The sequence below is a fragment of the Pseudophryne corroboree genome, chromosome 1 (assembly GCF_028390025.1).
Source record: "Pseudophryne corroboree isolate aPseCor3 chromosome 1, aPseCor3.hap2, whole genome shotgun sequence".
Classification (NCBI taxonomy): Eukaryota; Metazoa; Chordata; class Amphibia; order Anura; family Myobatrachidae; genus Pseudophryne; species Pseudophryne corroboree.
This window is the reverse complement of record NC_086444.1, coordinates 194192835-194212694: the sequence shown is the minus strand read 5'-3', so window position 1 is coordinate 194212694 and position 19860 is coordinate 194192835.

Sequence of the window (19860 nt, the reverse complement as noted above, 5' to 3'; positions counted from 1 at the left end):
CAGGGGGCATGCCAGCAGCTCATAGAGCGCTGGATATGTCCCCGTAGTGATGAAACAGGGGCGTGGCTCGCATTTGCAGCACTCCCATGAAGCTATGCCCCCTTTTATGTAGGCCACACCCATTTTTGGGCGTGTGCAGCTGTGCTGCATCGGAGTGTCCCTCTTCTATTTCTCCCAAAGGGGGTCATTCCGAGTTGTTCGCTCATTGCCGATTTTCGCTATACTGCGATTAGTCGCTTACTGCGCATGCGCAAGGTTCGCAGAGCGCATGTGCTTAGTTATTTTACACAAAAGTTAGGTATTTTACTCACGGCATAACAAAGCTTTTTCATCGCTGTGCTGATCGTAGTGTGATTGACAGGAAGTGGGTGTTTCTGGGCGGAAACTGGCCGTTTTATGGGAGTGTGCGGAAAAACGCAGGCGTTCGAGTTGCAAAACGCAGGAGTGGCTGAAGAAACGGGGGAGTGGTTGGGCAAACGCTGGGTGTGTTTGTGACGTCAAACCAGGAACGAAAAGGACTGAGCTGGTCGCAATGGCTGAGTAAGTCTGGAGCTACTCAGAAACTGCTAAGAAATTTCTATTCGCAATTCTGCTAATCTTTCGTTCGCAATTCTGCTAAGCTAAGATACACTCCCAGAGGGCGGCGGCTTAGCGTGTGCAATGCTGCTAAAAGCAGCTAGCGAGCGAACAACTCGGAATCACCCCCAATGTTGGGAGGTATGTGTCAGGGCAATTTTACCAAAATTGTAGGCCCAGGGCAAAGCAATGCACTGAGGTAACACCTACCCACCCATTCCTGGGAATAAGTAAAAACAAAAAAACTTCTTCCTCCTGTGGTCCCTCGCTGTCTCTCCACATGCTTCCATACAGTGAATGGCTGTCAGCACTCTGTTACTGTATGTGGATAGCTCCAGTCAGTAAATTGTCTGGCTGCAGGCTGGGAGGGAGGTAGAGACTCAATCACGGCGAGTGGGCAGAATTCTCTACCTGTCTCCCAAGAAAATGCCCCCCAGGGCCCAGACTGCCCCTGCTCGAAGGCCCCTATAATTGTGGGGAACTTGGCAACTGCCCACATTAAGATGGCTCTGCCTCCTGTGAACCACATACAATGAACTTGCAGATCACATGTATCAGATGACATGCAGGTGTTGCATCAGTATTTAAAGAAAGATTTAAAAAGAATCTTCAGCCTGTTTCGTGCTATATACTAGTATGTTAAGGCGGAATGTACTAACCTCTCCCGCTGTGGTATTAGGGTTATCTCTGCGCTCCCGGTGTTTACTCCATGTTGTTTTCCTCCTGCTGTCCGGCGCTCCCCAATGCTCCCTGTAGTTTCCGCGTCACACTGGTCGTCACTGCGGTCTGCCTTAATCACCGCCGCGGCCACTGATCCCTCCACAGTGGTTGTTCAGCTCTGCGCTCCCCCTGTATGTGAGTCGTGCATGCGCAGTAGTTTCTGCTTCCTACTACTGCGACTACTGCGCGACTCATTGACAAGGGGAGCGCAGCGCTGAACAACCGCTGTGGAGGGATCAGTGGCCGCGGCGGTGATTATGGCAGACCGCAGGGATGACCAGTGTGATGCGGAAACCACAGGGAGCGTTGGGGAGTGCCGGGCAGCAGGAGGAAAACAACTAACCAGGAGTAAACACCGGGACCGCAGAGATAACCCTAATGCCGCAGCGGGAGAGGTTAGTACATCCCGCTCTTAATGTGTAGAGCTTCTTCTAGTTTGTTAACAGGGATCCAGTCAGGATCCCGGCGGTTGGGATCCCGCCTATCAAAAGACAGACGCCGGAATCCCAAATAGGATCACAATGCCGACACCAGAATTCCAACAGCCGTGATCCCGATCAATGACTGCCGAAACAAAAGAGAGGTAAGTCGCTAGGGGCGAGGTAAGGTTTATGCTGCTGGGCGAGGGTTAGGCTGTGGAAAGGGTGGGTGGGTTAGTTTTAGGCTGCGAGAAGGGGGGTTAGAGTTAGACACACGGTTGGGGTTAGGCTGTGTGTGTGTGAGTGTGTGTGGCCGTTTAGGTTTAGGCTTAGGGGAGAAGGGGTTAGGGTTAGGCTATCGTGAGGGGGGGGGGGGGTTAGGATTAGGTTGCAGTAAGGGAGGGATAGGGTAAGGGGGTGATGGGTAGCTTCCTTCCTGACCCCTGTCAGGATTCTAAACAGCGAGATGATGTGGTCGGTATTCTGACTACCAGCATCCTGCCCGCTGGCATTTCACCCCCAACCCTGTTAACTGAACTATGCAAAGTGGAAGTATGGGAAGACTCATGTTCTTATACTTTAAACAGGGCATTCTGCACTCATGTAATTTCTGGCCTGGTATCATTTAAGCATCCAAGGAAGGTTTATTGTTCCTAAGCTTGATAATGCCTACTGTATATTGTATTTCTTGTTGCTAACCTTTACTTTGTTTCTGTAAATTGTTGTTGCTGCTTGTCCTGACCTTTTGCTTGATTATGTCCACTATTTTTCTTGCTGAGTTTGTTGCATATTGATGTTTTAAATGTGATAGCTTGTTGGTCCTCTCTCGCCCTTGTGTAGATCTATAGTTGTAAAAACAGTCAGTTAACGATTGAATCTAAAAAAGTATATAATAATAATTATAACAACAATAATAATTATTTTATTTTTATAGCACTCTATCCCATAGGACTGCAGGCGCTTAACAGACAGAATGACCATAATACAGTACAGAAACAATGAAGTACAGAAAAGCTTTTCATAAAATACAGAGAGCATGGAGACTCTAAAGGAACATTAAGGAAATGCTTGAGTAAACAGGAAAGTCTGGAGTCAGCCTTTGAAGGATTCTAGAGTTGGGGCCCCTGGAACTGTGCTGGTAAGCGAGTTCCATAGAGTTGGAGCCACATAGCTAATAGCTCGACCCCCCCAGAAGTGGTCCTACTGCAAGTATTGGCTTACTTTCAGAGAATATATATATATATATATATATATATATATATAGGTAGCATGCCTTTCCCACCTGTGGCTCAGGTATATCAGGAAGGGACAAAGGCGGCACTCCAAGGACTTAAAAATATTTTATGTGCAAAACATGGCAAATACAGAAAAAAACTGTGCAAGCAATCAAACCATGGAAACCTTACGACGTTTCAAGGCAGAGCCTTTTCATCAGGTAAGTTGACCCATGTAGAAGCGTGTAGTGAGGAACAGCAAGAACCTTTTTGGTTCTTGCTGTTCCTCACTACACGCTTCTACATGGGTCAACTTACCTGATGAAAAGGCTCTGCCTTGAAACGTCGTAAGGTTTCCATGGTTTGATTGCTTGCACAGTTTTTTTCTGTATTTGCCATGTTTTGCACATAAAATATTTTTAAGTCCTTGGAGTGCCGCCTTTGTCCCTTCCTGATATACCTGAGCCACAGGTGGGAAAGGCATGCTACCTGCATTAATTTAAGGAAGGCACCCAGGCATATTTTTGTTTTATCCTGAGTGCCGGATGTATACATCGATATATATATATATATATATGCGAAAGCCCTCACTCACTGAGTGACTTATCACTAATTCCCTTACTTCCTGATATGTTAGGAAGCTGAAATTTAACATAGGTATTCTTCAGGTGGGAAATAGGAAAGTTACATAATTAGAATTTTAATAAACCTCCCCCACGACACTTATAGAGTAGGAGTAGAACCTGTGGCTAGCGCAGCTGGCCCCCGAGCCCGCAGCATGGCGAGCGCAGTGAGCTCGCAAGGTGTCTTCATTATGGTCCCCCACGCTGGGCATCTCTATGCCGGGATCTGAGCATCGGTATGGTGACCCGACCCAAAGCCCTCATTCACTCACTGACTGACTCATCACTAATTCTCTTACTGTACTTCCCAATATGTTAGGAAGATGAAATTTAACATAGGTATTCTTCAGGCGAGAAATAGGAAAAGTACGTAGTTAGAACTTTAATAAACCTCCCCTAAGGAGATGAAAAGGGGGTTGACATAATGATGTCATTACGGATGCGTGGCTTGCGTTACGAGAACGATAACGTCCAAATGGACATTTGGATCAAAATTTGGATTGCACCTTCAGTGTGTAGAATTAATAAATCTACAAAAATGGTCCTGTCATGGTTTTCCATATCTGCTACAGGTGCTCCTCGGGTAATGCCAAGAACCATGGATTAATATTTACTTATATGATGACGTCTCAGATAGACAGCTCTATAGATTTACCAAATTTTTAACACTCATTTATATGTCCAACCGTGAAAATCAAACTCCCGTGGAAGAACTGGCAGAACCGCTAGTATGAATATAATGCAGGCCAGATGAGCAGTAATATATATTGGGAGAAAGCTGTAAAAAAAATAATGAATGAGATGACTACTGTACATTTGCGTCTCACATTTAAAATTGTAATGACTGTCAACAACGGATGACCCATGAATTAATATATACTTGTGTCTGTATTTTTGTGCTACCAAAACTCACGCTCCTCATAATCAACTTCCACTGGGTATTTAATTTCTACCATTTAGTACTGTCCTTATCTGTAGGGATTCATTTCTCACATCCATGCATATTGCTTTATTTGTTGTATTAATCAAAAGTTATTTATTATAGCGTGTTTTTTGAATGAACATACATTTTTAAATATATTTTTCATGTCTGTTCTCAGGATCTCAGAAGGCTCGTAGTACGCTTAAACATTCAAATTATTTTTTTTTTTTCTAACAAGGCATATTGTCTGTTTTTGTAGCTAACATGCCAGAGTAAAGAAATAAAATGTTTCAAAAGTATGCAAATAAATTAGGGAATGCTACATGGTTCATCAGAATCCAGAAGGGAATTAGAACGCGAACAGCAGGCGCAGCAGAGGATCCGATACAAATGAAATATACAATGACTGAGACATGTTGTCTCATTTACATTTGTTTCCTCAAGAGATCATAACTAATTAATACAAAACACAGCATAAAATGTAGTTATCCAGATTTCTCATGTTATGTCTTATTTAAAATGATAATGACTTTGTCAGTACTTGAAGTTTTAAATTGGATGAATTAGTGAATGTAAGTGCCTAATAAATTGAAGGGCATTACCAAATCAAGTAGGATACTGTTTTGCGCCACACTTCTGTCGACCACTATGCTATGAAAGCTCATTACTCTTAAAAGCTTTTCAAATGTAGCTTTCTCTGTGGGGGTTGAGTATCAAATGGCTTTTGCTAGAAAATTGACACTTCAGGGTTGCTCACGAAATTATTAGAGATGTTACCGGTCGTTAACAGGCACTCAAGTAAATGGCCATTAACAATTGCTAACGGCTATTTCTATTTTGCTTAAAATCCTTCTTGGCAGACATGTTGTTCATGTTTCTCTTAGACAAAATAACTTAAAGGTGAGTTCAACTTGTGTGTGTATATGATTGGCTATTTCCATAGGCAGAAAGGCCATTATTCACTGTCTTCTTTTTGTTGTTGACCTGTGCAAAACATCAGTTTTATATTTCTCTCCATAACAGATCTTTTTTAAAATTAATGTTTGGATCATGTCTGGAACTGAAGGCAAGGGTGAACTTAGAAAGAAAGGAGAGGAAAAGTTAGACATAGGAGGATAGTTTACTTCAAGATAAAATATGTCTTAATTAGAGAAGTACGGGTTTGCATTTACTCAGTTCTCAATGCCTCAATTAACGTGAGTTCAGATTTATCCAAATTTTTCTTATTGGCTATCCAAAACACGTGACATCTAAGAAACAATAAGATGCCGTGTTGAGATCCGGGTAAATCTGAACCCGCACATCTGTAGTTTTAATAGTGACCTAATTAATGTAACTGTAAATGGAAGGTGAATTTTAACCACTTAACTAACGATTTTTACTTCAAAAGCTTTCATAACATTTTTTTTTTCAAATTTTATTTAATATAGTTGAATTTTTTTTTTTTAAATATGTAAATATTATATCATACACATTTCCAGAACAGATTTCCTTGTCAAAAACTGGGGGACACATTGGGTCGGCACTGTCACATGTGATCTGACCATACCAGGTAAGTGGTTAATGGACCAGTGTAAATACAGTATGTACGTATTTTCTAAACTGTCTCCTCATTCTCAGTTATACAATAGACACAAAGTTTTATTTGACATATATGCTATATGCCCACACAACAATTTAAATTATGAGTATGCTTTGCTTGGCATTGGCGAATCCCTGGTAATTGTGACTGCAAAGTTAGCCATATTTTGGTTGCAAGATATCAATAGTTGAGGCAAACTTTGCTCCATTTCCCTCTGCTCTGCTTATTCGAAAAGGGATCCCTGCTGTGAAAATGAGACATGCCAGGAGGACTAGAAATATGGGACTTCATCCCCATCCCCGGAGTCCCACCTCTTTAACAGATTTAGATACACCCAATAACTCCAGTATACATGAATATCAATCAGAAGGAAGTTCTAAACACTACATGGCCTAATACAGAAGTAGTTATATCCTTACCATAGACATTGATGGGCACTTGTGTACATTACCCTTCCAGGCCATGACTCACACAGGAAGCAACCACTGAGCTACCCCCTCACTCTGCAAGGCCTCAGTTCAGTCTGAGTCACAAGGGCTGTGCTATGAATAGATGCCAGGCAGATGGTTCAGGTGTCTTCAGGCTGAGTGGGGCCCCCAAACCTGCTAGTCCCCCAGACGTGTCCCCCCCCCACCCACATGGGCAGCACTATCTGTAGGTAACTATGGCCTCTGCACAAAATCCCTCATCATATACTGCTGAAGTTGGTTCAACACTAAAGTATATCTTCAATTTAAGAAGTATACAAGAAAGACTGCTATAGGCAAAATAGTTTCAGATTGGTAGTGATACAGGGGTCCATGTAGTAAGGGGAGATAAGGGGGCCAAATTAAAAAGGCAGAGAAAGTCCCTTTAGAACATACGCTTCTGTCTATGTACTAAAGAGATTTCTCTGCCTTCTGCCCACTAGTGCTAATTTCAGGCTAGAATATCAATGCTGCCATAGGTTTCTATGGCAGTGCTAAGGGACCCAGGTGTTTCTAACTGATAAGTCACTTACCGCAAGCTGTCTTCTCCAGCACCGGCTTCCTCATCTCTATCTGCCATTCTCTTCCTCTCCTCATTGAACAAGCAGGAGTGAACTATCTGTCTCATTTGTCCATTTTTAATGCAGTTTGTAAAAAAAGAATTAATAAAATTCTCAACGCTGAAGCTGCACAGGACTATGGAGACCACAGAGTCAGGACGCACAATGTGTCTCTGCTGTCACCGCTGAGGGTTGACATGATGTTCACTCTCCCTGGCTGGGCTATTTTTAGTATAAATTGGGATAGCTGCCTCTTGCTTTGCAGTGGTAACAGGCAAAGCAGGAGTGGCTTTTTCTCCACTATAAGTAGATTTGTAGTAACATAGTAATATAGTATCTAAGGTTGAAAAAAGACAATTGTCCATCGAGTTCAACCTATTTGTGGTCTCCTATGCACGATTATTTTGTATAAAATTTTGACTGAAGTTGATGACTGCCGTTACATTTTACCCCTCTTTTTTATAATAACTATAGTGCGTGACTATGCCCCGTAACCGTGGATATCATTATCCATTAGGAATTTATCTAACCCATTCTTAAAAGGTGTTGACTGAGTCGGCCATTACAACTCCCTCAGGCAGGGAATTCCAAACACGTATCGTCCTTACCGTAAAAAAGCCTTTAGTACATGGACTCCACAGGTTCTAGAGTTCTCTAAAGGACATTTCCCTACACAGAACAAAACAAATATTTATAAGGGCCGGATTATAGGGGGGAGGACGCTACTCACACAGGAGCTGCCGGGTTTCTGAAAGTCCTGCTGCTGGGAGCTGGGGCTCTGTCACGCTAAGGGTGTAGCATTAACCTATATATATATATATATATATATATATATATAAAACCATCCACAAATAACGGCACTGGAAGCTGATTTCAAATGTAGAAAGTATATTACAAGGTAGACGTTTCGGGGCTCACGCCCCGTCCTCAGTACCAAATACAAACAACATGTGTAGCTACATACAGACAGTTAAATACCTGACAGGGTCAGCGCCGTCCCCGCCGCCGCACACCGGGTCCTCACCTCCGGCAATCACCGCTCACTTCCCCCCTTCCTCTGACGCTGCGGTTGCCATAGTTACGCACAGCGTGCGTGTCACTGACTCCACAGCCCGGAAATCCAGGGGGTTGGAATAGAAGCCGTCAGGAGGAATCCTCTGTACCAGCTGACCGGGGCAGACAAGACCCTGTAAAATACCAATTAACAGACATTAAAAAACATAAAACAAATCACAAAACATAAATACAAAAATACATAAACCCATACATAAATACAGCAACAGGAAATATGGGTTGCAAAGGAGTGTCTGTGTACGGAATGACCACATCGCTAGGAAGTGTGTCGCCCCATACGTATGCAAATATTATCACATATTTAAATAAAGTCTATAAAGGCTAGATTGCCTTGAACTACATAGCAATGATAATCTGTTTAACTATCCAATACGGTATAGCTACAGACAGGAATTATAATGCATTCCAATTAATCTTATCATTGAGGCCCCCAGGTGCAAATGTATTGAGCCTCATGATCCACCTGGATTCCCTCTCCAAAAGTGCCTTAGCTCTATCACCTCCTCTGAGGGTCAAGGGCACATGATCTATCCCAAAGTACCGAAGGTCCTCTAACGTATGGTTTGCCAACTTAAAGTGGCGGGGCACCGGTTGGTCAATAGATTTGCCTTCCAGAGTCAACTTGATGGCAGATCGATGCACTGCCATCCTTTCACTCAATTTACGCGTGGTTTGGCCGACGTAGAACAAGCCACACGGACAAACCACAACGTAAACAACAAACAAAGTACTACACGTGATCACATGTCTAATGGTGTATCGTTTATCGATGTGTGGATGTTTAAATTCCTTACATACCACCATATATTTACATGTGGCACATTTAGGGCATCTATAACACCCCGGTGCTTTGTAATGTACATTCGGAATAGCGGTACCTCCCATTCCTGTGATATCAGTCTTCACCAGGCAGTCTCTCAAATTACTCCCACGGCTAAATGCTGCTATAGGCCTGGTTTCCTTAAACACTGGTAAATCGGGGTCAGATGCAACTATAGGCCAAAGAGCCTTTGAGGCTCTATGGACTATCGGACTAGCCGTTGTATAGTCACAAGCCCAAGGCAGAATATTCTGATTCTTATTATGTCCGGAATGTAATAATTCCGATCTGGACATTTGGAGGACGCGCTGTTTTTGCTCCTCTAAAAACTGCCCATCATAACCCCGACACACAAACTTAGCAATCATGTTGTCAAGTAATTCTGGTACTCTAGTACTATCGCTAGTAATACGCGCCACCCGCATCATTTGTTATGCTGGTAGCCCCCTCTTTAAGGGCTCTGGATGATGACTTGAGGCTAATAAAAGCGTATTCCTGTCTGTGGGCTTGGAGTAAATCTCTGTGTGAAGTATACCATTCTTAAGACTAATCTTAACATCCAAGTAATCAATTTCAAGATTACTACATTTGTATGTAAATTTGATGGGAGATGCCAGAGCATTAATCTCCGACATGAGAGCCTCAAAAGACTCTTGCCCCCCAGTCCACATCAGGAATACATCGTCGATGTACCTCGTGTACATTAAGATGTTATCCTGAACAACTGTATTGCTAAAAAACATCCTATTCTCCTGTTCAAACATATATACATTCGCATACGAGGGTGCGACGGACGACCCCATTGCGCACCCCCGAAGCTGTAAAAAGAATTCACCGTCAAACAGGAAATAGTTTCTATACAGTGTTAATTCAAGCAATGTGAGAAACAGCCTATGATCAAACAATTCAGCCGGTAAATACAATTCAAGGAAGGTTTTCATCGCCCGCAGACCCTCCTCATGTGGTGTCGACGTGTACAAACTGCACACGTCTAGACAACAGAGGAGGGTATACGTCGGGACCTCCCCATATTGCTGTAATTTCAACAGAAATGAGGTGGTGTCCTTGAGAAAAGTCCTTTGAGAGGTCAACAAAGGTTGTAATACACTATCAAGGAACTGGGCCACTGGTTGGTAGAGAGAATCTCTCGCGGAGATGATGGGTCTCCCTGGTGGACGCGTTTCATGCTTGTGAAGCTTAGGTAGCGTGTATAGAATTGGGGGTTTTGGGTTGCTCACACACAGAATCTTGGAAACTTTCTCAGGTATCAGATTCTTATCCGTTGCCTGTTTAAGAATGCCAAAAAGTTCCTTCTGGTATTCCAACACAGGGTTTGTTCTTAACTTCTTATAGACCCCCACCTCAGACAATTGGGATCTATTTTCATCACGGTAATATTCAAGATCAAGTATAATGATGGCACCGCCTTTATTTGCGGGCCTGAATACAATGTTCTGATATGTGGAAAGTTGATCTAAAGCCTCCCGTTCACTGCCATCGTTATACTTGATCTTGAATATTACCGTGATGAAATTAGATCCCAATTGTATCCCAATATAACTTTTTGGCATTCTTAAACAGGCAACGGATAAGAATCTGATACCTGAGAAAGTTTCCAAGATTCTGTGTGTGAGCAACCCAAAACCCCCAATTCTATACACGCTACCTAAGCTTCACAAGCATGAAACGCGTCCACCAGGGAGACCCATCATCTCCGCGAGAGATTCTCTCTACCGACCAGTGGCCCAGTTCCTTGATAGTGTATTACAACCTTTGTTGACCTCTCAAAGGACTTTTCTCAAGGACACCACCTCATTTCTGTTGAAATTACAGCAATATGGGGAGGTACCGACGCATACCCTCCTCTGTTGTCTAGACGTGTGCAGTTTGTACACGTCGATACCACATGAGGAGGGTCTGTGGGCGATGAAAACCTTCCTTGAATTGTATTTACCGGCTGAATTGTTTGATCATAGGCTGTTTCTCACATTGCTTGAATTAACACTGTATAGAAACTATTTCCTGTTTGACGGTGAATTCTTTTTACAGATGCGGGGGTGCGCAATGGGGTCATCCGTCGCACCCTCGTATGCGAATGTATATATGTTTGAACAGGAGAATAGGATGTTTTTTAGCAATACAGTTGTTCAGGATAACATCTTAATGTACACGAGGTACATCGACGATGTATTCCTGATGTGGACTGGGGGGCAAGAGTCTTTTGAGGCTCTCGTGTCGGAGATTAATGCTCTGGCATCTCCCATCAAATTTACATACATATGTAGTAATCTTGAAATTGATTACTTGGATGTTAAGATTAGTCTTAAGAATGGTATACTTCACACAGAGATTTACTCCAAGCCCACAGACAGGAATACGCTTTTATTAGCCTCAAGTCATCATCCAGAGCCCTTAAAGAGGGGGCTACCAGCATCACAAATGATGCGGGTGGCGCGTATTACTAGCGATAGTACTAGAGTACCAGAATTACTTGACAACATGATTGCTAAGTTTGTGTGTCGGGGTTATGATAGGCAGTTTTTAGAGGAGCAAAAACAGCGCGTCCTCCAAATGTCCAGATCGGAATTATTACATTCAGGACATAATAAGAATCAGAATATTCTGCCTTGGGCTTGTGACTATACAACGGCTAGTCCGATAGTCCGTAGTGCCTCAAAGGCTCTTTGGCCTATAGTTGCATCTGACTCCGATTTACTAGTGTTTAAGGAAACCAGGCCTATAGCAGCATTTAGGCGTGGGAGTAATTTGAGAGACCTCCTGGTGAAGACTGATATCACAGGAATGGGAGGTACCGCTATTCCGAATGTACATTACAAAGCACCGGGGTGTTATAGATGCCCTAAATGTGCCACATGTAAATATATGGTGGTATGTAAGGAATTTAAACATCCACACATCGATAAACGATACACCATTAGATATGTGATCACGTGTAGTACTTTGTTTGTTGTTTACGTTGTGGTTTGTCCATGTGGCTTGTTCTACGTTGGCCAAACCACGCGTAAATTGAGTGAAAGGATGGCAGCGCATTGATCTGCCATCAAGTTGACTCTGGAAGGCAAATCTATTGACCAACCGGTGCCCCGCCACTTTAAGTTGGCAAACCATATGTTAGAGGACCTTCGATACTTTGGGATAGATCATGTGCCCTTGACCCTCAGAGGAGGTGATAGAGCTAAGGCACTTTTGGAGAGGGAATCCAGGTGGATCATGAGTCTCAATACATTTGCACCTGGGGGCCTCAATGATAAGATTAATTGGAATGCATTATAATTCCTGTCTGTAGCTATACCATATTGGATAGTTAAACAGATTATCATTGCTATGTAGTTCAAGGCAATCTAGCCTTTATAGACTTTATTTAAATATGTGATAATATTTGCATACGTATGGGGCGACACACTTCCTAGCGATGTGGTCATTCCGTACACAGACACTCCTTTGCAACCCATATTCCCTGTTGCTGTATTTATGTATGGGTTTATGTATTTTTGTATTTATGTTTTGTGATTTGTTTTATGTTTTTTAATGTCTGTTAATTGGTATTTTACAGGGTCTTGTCTGCCCCAGTCAGCTGGTACAGAGGATTCCTCCTGACGGCTTCTATTCCAACCCCCTGGATTTCCGGGCTGTGGAGTCAGTGAAACGCACGCTGTGCGTAACTATGGCAACCGCAGCGTCAGAGGAAGGGGGGAAGTGAGCGGTGATTCCCGGAGGTGAGGACCCGGTGTGCGGCGGCGGGGACGGCGCTGACCCTGTCAGGTATTTAAATGTCTGTATGTATCTACACATGTTGTTTGTATTAGGACGGGGCGTGAGCCCCGAAACATCTACCTTGTAATACACTTTCTACATTTGAAATCAGCTTCCAGTGCCGTTATTTGTGGATGGTTATGTGTTTTTGGATTCAGGCACGGAGCGCAGTTGTCTCATTGGATTAGAGTGCCAGCTGCTATGGATTGTATATATATATATATGCACACACACTGTATATCTGTAAGGGGCAGCCTATAATGATGTTGCACTATATACACCAGTACTGGCACCCGCATAGCTAACTGGTCCCCGCATAGCTCTTGCCCAGTCTGGGGGTAGAGAACACCAGTAGCCACCAGCAGCTGGCCAGAGGAGTCTGGGTATGGCCTGTGTGGGGTGTGGAGGGGGCAAGCATAGGACCCCGCCCCTCCACCAGTGCGCAGTATATATAAGGCAGTTGAGCGCTTATCTTCCTCTTCACCCACATCATCTGCAGCCCCATCACCGAAGCCTCCTTCTCCCGGTCACCGCACCACTCTCCCCACACAGGGTCTCACCCCTTCCTGCCAGACTGATTCACCTTCTCGCCCTGCTGGTGACTGGCCACACGTGTCCCCGGCGCCTCCACTCTGAGTGCTGCAGGACCATCTGGTGCTTCTTACGTCAGTTTCATGGTTTCTGCTGCTTCTTGTTTCCGAGTCCCAAGATGGCAAGTAACCTGGGGTTGCAGCAAAGTATATAGAGGAGGAGATGCAGAGTATGCTGTATATGACAGAAGCAGTATATGGAGGAGAGATGTGCCCTGTATATAGGGGGCCCTATATGGAGGGGTATTTGGGTACAGTGTGTATATAGAGCAGTATATGGTGGGTGGGTGCAGTGTACATACGGTTTATGTGTTTGTCCTTGTCCCTCCAGTGGCTGCCGGCTGCACCACAGAGGTGAGGAGCAGGAGCAGCGTTAGATTAATATAACAGTAGGTGGAAATCAAACAAAAAGATACAAAATCCAGTCAATATTGAATATGAAAGGTTGTTATAAATGGCAACTGCTACACCCAAAACCTACCCCTACCCCCACTCTCTCTCTATTCAGCTCCCTCTCTCCACATTCAGCAAGTGTGAAACAGTCAGAGCAGTGTTTTTTACATAATTAGCAGTAGTCTGTAACATCTCCCTGCATGATCACTTTCATTTTCATTTGGTTTGTGTGGCCGCCTCCAGTGGTCACTGGCGCACATAACAGAGGTGAGGAGCAGTTAGCCTTTTATTATATTAGAATGTTGCTATTCCATGTAAATGGACTATTTCCCTTCACTGGCTTATCTCAAATACCTGGAAAAAAATGGGGAACTTGGACTGCACACCCTAATTTTAAACATATTAAGAGGTGGTACCATGCTGAAGATTCTAGTACCATACAGAGAAAAAAAAAATGCACCGGACATTCTCAGCATAAAGAATATTGATAGTTAAAATTATTTTGATACACTTTTACTGTTAACATGGAGTATAAGTGACGTCCCTAGCACAAATTTGGCCAAAAATGTTGGCCCATCCACCACGCCTAGGTGAACTCAAATACCTACCAACTTTCTAAAACAGGTATCTCCCCATCTGGAGCAACTGTATAACAATTGTATGCATGAGGTCTATGGCCTGTTACAGTAACAGGAGGAATAATGATTTTATTATTGTCCTTTCCCCTTCATATAATATGGATACGTCTTCTTTGCATATTTCTTTAGTAAGATCTGAATGGAAAGATTCCAGCAGGACCAGGCCTAATGACATAGTCAGGTACAGCATACAGCAATATTAAAGACCTTTGAATCCTAAATCAGTATTATTCATTTATAATAAATGCACCCTTCCTGAAATGATCCACCTGATACCTACTCGTCTGACTGCGCAGTCAAAAGCCCTGCCAGAGAAGTGTAGTCTCTACACCCAGTGCCATCCCTATGTTCTGTCATCAGCTGTGAGGCTTCCCTCTAGCACAAGTTTTCACTGTCTATTCCTCTTCTCACTATCCTACAACACCAAGGGGAACAAATTATGGATTCTGCCATCAATGAAAAAAATTTTTTTCACTGGGGTCAGCACAGGAGCTGCCAGGGGGCCACCGTGTGAGATCCTACAATTTAATGGGTTAACATGCAATGAAATATCCTAATTGGTAAATCCATATCTCAAAACTTCCCAATGATAATGTTCTTTTGTATATTATTAGCTATTATTTATTTTAATAATTATATGACATTTGTGGGGTACTTTACTAATCGATAGCTTCATGACAAATTCTAACAAAATTTCCCATTGTGTACCTACAGTATGACACACTGTAGGTTTGCACAGTAACTTCACTTTTATACGAAGGAGTTTTGCTCTGTGTGATGAGTGGATCAAACGGAAGGAAATTTTGCCTTGCATATTGAGTTATTTGCTATTATTTTAATTAAGTGCCAGATCTGCTAAAATGAGATTTCTTGTTTCTTGCAGAGGATATATTAACATGATCGGTAAGAGATGCAGACACTACATACTGTAAAGTATATAAGGGACATCCAGATTTTACAGTCAGAGTACCTCTTACCCATGCAGAAGGCTCCTATTCCTACAACACTTTTAAAAATGATTTCATCCACTACTAACTACTTTTAAAGGGATATCATTTAGCCAACCTATAAAACATCACATGAAATAACTAGGGTAGATGTGATGTCCCCTAATATTCATGGTTTACAAAATAGCTAAATAATGATCAAATAACAGTGCATTGGAATACAATGAGGAAAAATGAGTTAGGATATAAGTGTGGCAGCAGGCAGTGTTCTAGCTGAACATTTTATTATCCATGTGCATTTAAATCACTGTAAGAAATGTACAATGGCCACAATTTTATTCTTGACCCTGGCGTTGCTTTTGGGGCGTCAGGGTATTTATTTGCTGAGCTAGATGTTTTTGCTATTTAAATGACCCTCATTGAAGTTTCATTTTTATTATAAGCATTTATTTTAGAAATATCATGCCAGAGATTTGAGTCTTTCCCTTCCATTACGGTTTTATTATTGGAATATTCTAATTACATCATGGTGTGAGATTTAAATAGGTCATACTGTTTCCATTAAGAGATATAACTTTTGTGAAATATGCTGCTTTTAATAATATTTCAAACTTAGTTTGGTTTAAAACCCCTCACCATTGCACTTTACAGCATAGGTGGTCTAGGAAGTGATTTGCCAAAAATCATCATCTATGTTCTGGATGTTGTAGGCTTTTGATTTATTTTGCAGAACACATTGCACATTTCACAAGAATATCAAAAGGCCACATATGTGTGTTCAATAAGAGTGGAAAGAGCTACGTTTATTGCTGGCGTTGTATCTAAAAAGAATATAGGCTAATATAATTGAATGAGAATGGAAAAACCTGATGGCCCTTTATAAAAATAAAAAAAAAATAACCTTTTGCTCAAGATATTATATTTTCCTGCAGATTCCAGTTGATTGAAAGATTTTTTTGTGTGTGATGCTAAACAAAGCTAAAATAATTTACTTCCTAAAGTTTTGTTCTCCTGAAGTGACAGAGTAGTGATATTTTATCATGTGGGTAAAAGACAGGACATAGAAATATGTTCCATAGAATGGGTTCCGGCTCTAATAGGCCCTTATAGTATTTACTGAAGCAATGTTAGCAAACCAACATGGAAGAAGTGAGACACAAGACGAAACAAGACTCACAGGAAAGCAGGACAGTCAAAGATTACCATTTATTAGGGACTGAACATAAGTAGGAGAATATGGGGGACATGTAAGCAGTAATACAAGTGGAGAAGGGAGCCAGTGGAGAATGTTGCCCATGGCAACCAATCAGCTGCTCTGTATACTTTTAAAGCATGCAAATTAGAAATGTTACATCAATGCTGATTGGTTGCCTTGGGCAACTTCTCCACTGGCTCACTTCTCCACTTTTATCACTGCTTAGTACATGTCCCCCTCTGTCTCCATTTATTAAAAAGTATTACAGCTGTATCTCTCTCTCTCTCTCTCTCTCTATCCTAACTGTAATTTTTTCAAACAGGGCATGTGGCATGGCAGTTAGGAGCCTACTGGTTGGTACTTTATCACTCTTCACTTTATCACTTTTTATGGCTTAGTACATCTGGTCCCAATCTAATGTTTCTCACTTCATACAGATTTCTTTCTGTCACACTTTGTTACTTTTGTTATTACTTTTTAACTATCGTTCGCTGTTTTCTCTCCCTTAATTCTGTTCCTTTCTCTCTGTCATGTCTTTTTCTGACAGGCTGGCACTCTGTCTATTCCTCATTCTATTACTTCTCTCTGACTCACTCTTCTCTGTAACTAGAACTTCTTATGCATGTTTTCTCATTAATGGCCTCATTTACAGACATCTCTTTGTGTCCTGAGCGTCTGTCAGTGGCTTAACTCCCAACCACCCTGAATTGAAAAAATATCTTGAACCATGGGGCTTTGGGGCACCCAAATGGGAAAAGCTAGCAGGTATAAGATATGTGAATCATAATACTGTGTAAGAGGGTGACTGCGTCAAGAAGCATGCTACACTTGTCCTGATATAGCTACAGGTTAAATACTGTATACACAAGGTGGTCCCTCCCAGGGAAGAGCAGCCCCTTTTTGACAGCACTGGGTACTTCCCACTCCAGACTGGGGGGGTGGAGTAACAACATAACCAAAAAAAACCTTTGCCATGTAATATTATAAGAAAACCCTAGCAGGCATTGTAATCAGATGCTTTTAGAACTACACGTGCCAGTATAGCCATATTTGCGACTGGCTTGATATTGACAAGCATCACCATTTCCTGGCAGCTAGTGCTTGCAGGAATCAATAGCAAAATAATAGTAAATAAAGATACACCATAGAAAAATACTTCAATAGAAAAAAGACCAAATGTCCCTCTTAGGCAATCAGATTATTAAACTGGAACATCCTCTAGTTTCTAGCATCAATTTAAATGATGGGTCCTTAACATTTTTACGGATATACACCTCCCAATGGCTTGCCCAGTATGCCCCCAACCATCTTTGCCAGATGGTCAGAATCATCATCATCATCATCATCATCATCATCATCACCACCACCAAACCTTTTAGGTACCAGTATAACATCAAAAGATGTCAGCAGCTTGGTTTTGCTTTACATATGGATAGCTAGGAACAGAACAGTTGAAAGAAAATCATAAGGATTTTATAACATTTATCTATAGAAAATGGTACAATACACAAGCTACACTAGCTATAACTAGTGAGATTTTTTCTGTTTTTTTTTGCAATCACAACATGGAATGGTGGTATACAGTAGTTACTGATGATGTTACTCATCTGACACATGAAGTTGATTTCTCCATTTTGATTTCAGGTACAATAATGAACAACATCCAACAAGAACACAGAATAATCTCCCTTCGCGCTCAACCTGGATGCAGGCAGGTGGCTGTAAAACAGAAGGAGAACCCACTTCCAAAAGTTTACACTGAATTTAAAATGGTAACCAGCCTCTTGCGCTCCCAGGTCCGTTATATCAATTCCACACACCGGTCAGCATGTAGTATAACCCTGAATCACCAATATGGACCCGCGTGAGAACACTATAGAGACGAACTTACATATCAGTTCAGGCCCGCATGCACGTAACAGTTTCTTTAAACTTTTCTACTGCAGCCAATAAAAGGAAGTAAACACATCAAATTCCTTTCTCAAATGCACATCAAGGTTTCTTTCACTTAATACTGTGAAGACTTCTATACCTGGAGGGAGTGAAAGAAACCTTGATGTGCACTCGAGAAAGGAATTTGATGTAAGTTTACTTCCTTTTATTATATAACAGACCTGGGAGCGCAAGAGGCTGGTTACCATTTTAAATTTACAATAATGAACAACCACTTACCTTTTCAAGGAGTACAGTCACATACCCACATCTTGTCTAATGATCAAGCCAGGTGAACACTAGCCACATGAATGAAAGTCCTGTATGCAGAACTGGAATGCATAGCAATACAAATGCTCCTGTGAGAACATGCAGGGATAGGCAAGGAGTTGCAGAGTTTAACACTGACTTATTTTCTACCATTCCTCCTCGCATGCAACTTTATTTTAATCTAAAAACAAGTGTTTTTAAATGTTAAGAGATAGCGTCTCGTTACCTCCATTATTTGGTTCCAATACCTGAAGGTGTATGGATACCTTCAGTTAAAAAACTTGATTTAAATAAACAAAGAATCATTCATACACTATATGATGTACTCTATCAGTATCGGACTGGGGCATGAAGGGCCCACCTAGGTATGCAGTGGTAGGGACCCATACTTAAGGGTGTGGTCAGTTACCTCAGGTTTCTAGGGTGACCATATTATCCCTTTTACCTGTGAAGCTCATGGATTACACAGGTTCTGTGGCTGATTAAACCAGCTGAAATGTAGGCTTGAAAATCTGCCAGCCAAAGAACCTGTGTAATACACGAGCGTCCCAGGTAAACTGGATAATATGGTCACCCTAGTTTAGCCCAGCCCCCACAGTGGCTTGGACAGCTATTCGAGACCATGTAACTGACCCTCTAACGGAGTAACAATGTATCACTTCAGTGCACTCACTAGAACCTGACATTAGGGGAAGGGGTGGGGCTCTTAGGCAGTGGAATTTACCCTGTATCTCTGTTGGTGAATCCGAACCTGCACTCTATAGTCAAAATATTTGGCCAAATAACAGAATAGAATATCTTGTTTTTTCAATAAGTTTTAATAGAAGGATTTTATAATACGTTATGTGGTCATATCTACAGCACAAGCTTAACAATTTTGTAGTAGGCCCAAGCTTTAGAGGTTTGTTACACACAATAAATATAAGCTGGGTAGAAAACAGCGGTACCAATAATATTTACAAATATAGTACATGTGAAATAGTTTCAGGACATTCTCAAAATTTCATCAGAATTTATTATTATTGTTATTATTATTATTATTATTATTATTATTATCCTTTATATGACACCACAAGGGTTCCGCAGCGCCCAATTACAGAGTACATAAGCAAATAATCAAAACAGGAAAACAATGACTTACAGT